The sequence below is a fragment of the Nannobrachium achirus genome, assembly GCF_963921795.1.
Source record: "Nannobrachium achirus genome assembly, chromosome: 17".
Classification (NCBI taxonomy): domain Eukaryota; kingdom Metazoa; phylum Chordata; class Actinopteri; order Myctophiformes; family Myctophidae; genus Nannobrachium; species Nannobrachium achirus.
Window position 1 is genome coordinate 62,120,866 of NC_137824.1, and position 6,823 is coordinate 62,127,688.

The following is a 6,823-nucleotide window of genomic DNA, read 5'->3' on the forward strand; positions in this document are numbered from 1 at the left end:
GATGATAAATACAAAACGATCGGTTTCCAACAAGATTTCCACCCGACAACGATGCTATAAATATAAGCTGCTGGGAGTGTAAATTATAATGTAGGGGTGCCTCGGATTAAAACAATATTTATGGGGTGCCCTGAGACTAAAGGTTTGGGAACCCCTGCTGTCGTTTTCTGATTAATAATAATATTATGTCCGCGGTCAAATTCATATCATTTTGGGGGTCCTTGACATGACAAAGTCTAAGAACCACTGATAAACTGAAGACCCATTCTACAAATGTCTTCTAATTCTAAATACCAACAGTTTTCTGAAAAACTTGTATATCAGTGGTTCTCAAACTTTGTCAAGGACCCCCAAAATGATATGTGCTTGGCCAGGGACCCCCATCTCATAATATGTTGTTCCAGGGACCCCTATCTCATAATATGTTGTTCCAGGGACCCCCAGAAGCAAAGATTCAAGTTAAAAATGTTCACTCTAGATTTGGGTCTTGCCTCAAGCTAGATGCAGAATAGTTACACAGGTCTTGCTCAAGGACACTGTGACCCTGACCAGGGAGAATGCAGGGGTTGAACCCACAACCTCTGGAAACTCTACAGAGGTCACTGGAGGTCAGAGGTCAGGGTGGATGTCCCCAAACCCCTGCTTGACCTCTAACGACCTTTAGGGCCGTCACCATTATGACATTAACATGAACATTAATTACATTTCTGTTTGGCTTGTAGGCTTTGACGTTGCACATGGCACATATGACACATAACCTAAATATACAACGACATTACTGACATATTTGACAACTTTATATTTAAAATAGAACAGGGGTCTTCAGCGTTTTAAGGCCAAGGACCCCTTAGCTGAGAGAGAGATGAAGCAGGGACCCCCACAACATGTTGTATAAATGTGTGATGAAGATTTTCATCGATTTCATAGATAGATTCAAAGACTTGTTTGTCATCAGTCTATGTTGGATTCGTGTTAATGTTTTTTCGGACATTTAGCCACGTCAATCGTCGATACTTAAAGTTGACCTTTCACTCTGTACTTATTCTGCTCTTTTTCCCGTGGCGTTGTGAGCTTGTAGATCTGCTATTTTTGGCTAAATGTTCTCAGAATATGGACACTAAGGTTCAAGTTGTTAATATAAAAAGGATTGGAAGATTTGGAGGACCCCCTGTAGTAACTCTGAGGACCCCCTGTTGAAGACCCCTGAAATAGAACATTGATAGTGGAAATAGCTGATCTACAAGCTCACAACGCTGTGCATCGCGACGCGCTGTGAGCTTGGGGATCTGCTATTTCCACTATGAACATTTTTCAACATGTAAACGATTATGACAATTATGACAAAAATAATTGCCAAGATTAGACGCTTATGTAATAACTGTGACCGGCCATCCTGATCACATTCTATGATCATCTGATACATGAACAAACTGTCACGTTTTAACCTAAAAATGAATATTATTATATCTGCATATTCATCATGCAAATACACACACACACACACACACACACACACACCCACACCCACACACACACCCACACACACCCACACACACACACACACACCCACACACACACACACTGTCTCTGGGTTCAGCTTGCTAATAATGAGAATAATAATAATAAAGTATTTGCATTGCACTTTTCATATCCATGGATCCAGACTGACTATATTATCATAGATGGGACAATCCATCCAGATCTTCACATAAAATACATCTATGATAATATTATTGATCCAAGGCTGTTGCATTGATAAAGCATGAAACCAATCAATCACTCAGGGAGGGTTAAAATAGTGTCAACATAAAAGCATATTGATGCTGGCAGCAGCTACACACTATTGAACACTGATTGATTGATTGATTGATTAAATATGTATTAGCAAAACAAAAGCACAGTAAAGTACAGTTCAACACTGTAAGGTCTGTTTCTCTGCTAAGAAAGCCTATGGCTTATTTCCATTGAGCTCCTTTGTACTCAATTCATCACAAATAAGGAAAACACCTTCCTAAACAGAAAGGACACAATGGCATGATAAATAATAACATATTGATAACATAATCAATAATCAATGCTTCTTGATAACAGCAGAAACTATTGTGAAGTGAATGCCATTTATGTTGCATTGTGTCATTCACTGTTATATGAGTTAAACAAGGATCTCAATTGAAACAAGCCATAGGCTTTCTTGAGATGATTATCCTTTTAGTTGACCTTGTACCAGTGAACTGTACTGTCATGAAACTGTAGCTTTACTATGCAAACTGGAAATAAAGTGTTCAATCAATCAATCAATCAATCAATCTAGCAGCCTTAAAAGGTTTAAAACAGCCTAAATGACATTGTTATGTGAGGCTAACGTTAGCCTGTTAGCTCACATTACTTCATCCTCTCTGCTTCACAAAACAAACTTTACATTATCCTCACTTTCACACAGATGAGGAGCTGAGAGCTAACATGCTAACCTGCTAGCATTCTGACCCACAGCTACAGTCTAACATGCCAGCAGCAACATGCTAACATGCTAACCTGCTAGCATTCTGACCCACAGCTACAGTCTAACATGCCAGCAGCAACATGCTAACATGCTAGCCTAGCAGTCTGACCCATTCTAAACAGCTACATACATGCTAACAGGCAGCTACATGCTAAACCCATAGACCTAGCCATAGACAGTACAGTGCTAGCTATGTTAGCATGTTAGCATCGGGGTCCCAAAGGCTGACAGCTGCTATCTGGGTGTCATGTATGTGTGCGTGCGTGATGGAGTGCTAACATGCTAACAGCTGTCATGTATGTGTGTGTGGGTGGGTGGGTGAGTGCTAACATGCTATCAGCTGTCCTGTATGTATGTGTGTGTGGGTGAGTGCTACCATGCTAACACAGTGTGAGTGTGTGTGTGTGTGTGTGTGTGTGTGTGTGTGTGTGTGTGTGTGTGTGTGTGTGTGTGTGTGTGTGTGTTACCTGCTGCTACAACAGCTCCAGTGTGTTGGTGCAGAATGTTATTAAAGATCATTAATTAATAAAGTAATGTTTATTCCTCAGTGATCATCAGTGGAGGTCGCTCTGCTCCTTCATGATTCTGATAGAGGTGGGACGTTCGCGAACGACTCGAGTCTTTTGAACGGCAGTTTGAAATGAACGATGGGATTCGGTTCACAGTAGGGAGCCGTTCCTTTCTAATGAACAGTGGTGGGAAAAGTAGGACATTTCTTTATATAAGTAAAAAATATTAATACTGCAATCAATGTGGAAATACTCTGCCACATAGAGGTTTGGAATGTTAATGTACTTGAGTAAAAGTACAAAAGTATTGGTATCAAAATATAGTAGAAAGTACTCATTATGCAGAATGTCGTGTTTCACAGGTTTTCCAATGAATAAAATGTAGAAAAATCATTTGAAAATAGCAGATCTACAAGCTCAATGCGTCTCAATGTGTCGCAACGCCACGCATTGAGCTTGTAGATTGTCTATTTTCAAATGGCAGGTATGTAATGTACCTGTACCTCAGAAATAAATGTATATAGGGTTGTATAAGTTATTTGTAATTCTAATCAAAATCTACAAAGTAAGTAACTAGAATGAGCCAGTCTTTTGAACGGCTCTTTGAAAGGAACGGATCTCAGAGATCCGGCTCACTTCAAAGAACCATAAATCCCATCTGTAGTTTCTGATTCTGGCAGGTTGACACAAACCACCTTGTCCACGAGCACAGCGACACCTACTGGACAGGAGGAGCATGGGTGACTGCCAATGTTTCTCAAACACTGGATCGAGACCCATTTGTGGGTCGCGGACACATTTTTGTGGGTTATTGTTTTTTGTTTCCTATATTTTGTTTTTTAATTATTATTATTATTCAATAATTATTCAACAAAAACATTACAAAAAAATGATATATGATTTATTTCAGTATAATTTCATGAAGAAATAAAATAAGAATCAAAGAAATTCCATAAATTAGAACACAAATTTTAAAGAAGTAGTGAAAATAGCTGATCTACAAGCTCACAACGTGGTGCAAAGTGCTGCGCTGTGAGCTTGTAGATCTGCTGTTTTCATTAGTTTGGGTCCCAGGCTAAAATGTTTGGGAACCACTGCTCAACCACTGGAATGAGGGCAGATACTAGACTTTTGAGGCTTCAGGCTGGGGTTGTGACTCTCTCTGCCACACTAAAAGGTTTGGGAACCCCTGCTCTGTGCAGGGCACAAAGTCCACTTATTTATTTTATTACATATTCAGTTCTTACATTTTATTTCATTGTGGTTCAAATTAAATACATTTGTTATACATTTGATTTTTTTAGGAGCAAAGAAAAGTGAATAGTTGTGCAGTGCAGGATGCATGCATGATTTAGAAATGGTCAATGGGTTGATTTATCCATGTGTAACTCTCAGTTACATTAACACACTGGACTTTACAGTAAAGGCAGATTAAACACAGGCAGTAATACTTGTAGTGCATATTAAACACAGACAGTAATACTTGTAGTGCATATTAAACACAGACAGTAATACTTGTAGTGCATATTAAACACAGGCAGTAATACTTGTAGTGCATATTAAACACAGACAGTAATACTTGTAGTGCATATTAAACACAGACAGTAATACTTGTAGTGCATATTAAACACAGACAGTAATACTTGTAGTGCATATTAAACACAGACAGTAATACTTGTAGTGCATATTAAACACAGACAGTAATACTTGTAGTGCATATTAAACACAGACAGTAATACTTGTAGTGCATATTAAACACAGACAGTAATACTTGTAGTGCATATTAAACACAGACAGTAATACTTGTAGTGCATATTAAACACAGACAGTAATACTTGTAGTGCAGGAGGGAAACATTCAGCAGGTTTTTAAAATCACAGTTTCATGTGATGATGAATTTAATATCCAGGACCACAATGGAAACAAGACACTATAGGGCTTTCTGTCTTTTCCTTTGAACAATTATTGTAATATCATATCATATCATATCATATCATATCATATCATATCATATCATATAATATCATATCATATCATATCATATCATATCATATCATATCATATCATATCATATCACATCATATCATATCATATCCTTGTAATGTTTGTAACTGTTAATAAAGTATTTGTAACTGTTAATAAAGTAGATTAGAACAATGTTTTTCTTTTTTTTTTAATAAACAAAACCACATTACAAACCATCAAGGTCTTCTACAGAGGGACAATTGAGAGCCTGTTGCTATGAAGCTGTACTAACCAGGACCATAACGCTCTCAGAAGGGTGGAGCACACAGGCCAGCTTCACTAGAATAGATGTCAGCTGTACAGAGCGGTGGAAGCTCTCAGAACACAACCCAGCTTCAATAGATGTCAGCTGTACAGACTGGTGGAAGCTCTCAGAACACAGCCCAGCTTCACTAGATGTCAGCTGTACAGAGCGGTGGAAGCTCTCAGAACACAACCCAGCTTCAATAGATGTCAGCTGTACAGACTGGTGGAAGCTCTCAGAACACAGCCCAGCTTCACTAGATGTCAGCTGTACAGAGCGGTGGAAGCTCTCAGAACACAGCCCAGCTTCAATAGATGTCAGCTGTACAGACTGGTGGAAGCTCTCAGAACACAGCCCAGCTTCAAGGCTCTCAGAACACAGCCCAGCTTCACTAGATGTCTGCTGTACAGACCGGTGGAAGGCTCTCAGAACACAGCCCAGCTTCACTAGATGTCAGCTGTACAGACCAGTGGAAGGCTCTCAGAACACAGCCCAGCTTCACTAGATGTCAGCTGTACAGACCAGTGGAAGGCTCTCAGAACACAGCCCAGCTTCACTAGATGTCAGCTGTACAGACCAGTGGAAGGCTCTCAGAACACAGCCCAGCTTCACTAGATGTCAGCTGTACAGACCAGTGGAAGGCTCTCAGAACACAGCCCAGCTTCACTAGATGTCTGCTGTACAGACCGGTGGAAGGCTCTCAGAACACAGCCCAGCTTCACTAGATGTCAGCTGTACAGACTGGTGGAAGGCTCTCAGAACACAGCCCAGCTTCACTAGATGTCTGCTGTACAGACCGGTGGAAGAACACAGCACAGCTTCACTAGATGTCTGCTGTACAGACCGGTGGAAGGCTCTCAGAACACAGCCCAGCCCAGAGCATCACTGGATGCAACAGACTGTTGGTAATGTTGTCTGCAGGGAGGAGCTATCGGAGCATCAATATTATTTCACACAAAGGAAGTTAGGATGAAGGTTTATGATTCATTTGCAGATAAAGACATCATAAGGTCATAAGGTCAATGTGTAGTTTATTATTTTCAAACATCATTTTTCTTGGTAAATCAATGACGCTACAGTAGGCTGGATATGGAAACATTATCTTCCCATGAATATGAAACGTTTGTGAAGGACACAGATTGTTAATGTTAGTGCACCCCACTAGGTGGCGCTACAGTCCGTGTCTCCATGTGTTCACGCCATGTCATCTGACCTGAAAAACTTAACCCTTTGATGCACAAGCTGTGCAAAACGCCCTTCTAATGCACACCATGGATCAAACACATGTTGTTTTATGTTGGTTTATTCGTGGATGATATATAGGCTACTATGGAAATAACGATCAATATCTATAAATATACTATGGAAATAACGATCAATATCTATAAATATACTATGGATATGATCATCATTTCATTCACTATCAGGCCCCTCTGCAAACTGAAACATTAAGCAGTCTCTTTTCACCTGATTAAATAAACATTGAACAGAGCCAGTATCTCATGATTCTCATCATCTGATTAATGTGGAATAAAAGCAACTTCT

At 39.8% G+C, this 6,823-nt stretch overlaps 1 protein-coding gene across 1 annotated transcript in view; it reads right to left on the reverse strand.

Moving 5' to 3' along the window:
* The window catches only part of LOC308302606 (mitochondrial nicotinamide adenine dinucleotide transporter SLC25A51-like), a 12,360-nt gene extending 9,259 nt beyond the window's left edge, over nt 1-3,101 (reverse strand). The window contains exon 1 of the mRNA XM_080746864.1: nt 2,968-3,101. The gene's annotated coding sequence lies outside the window, so the exon portion shown is untranslated. The remainder of the gene's footprint in view (nt 1-2,967) is intronic.
* Between the last annotated feature and the right edge of the window lie 3,722 nt (nt 3,102-6,823).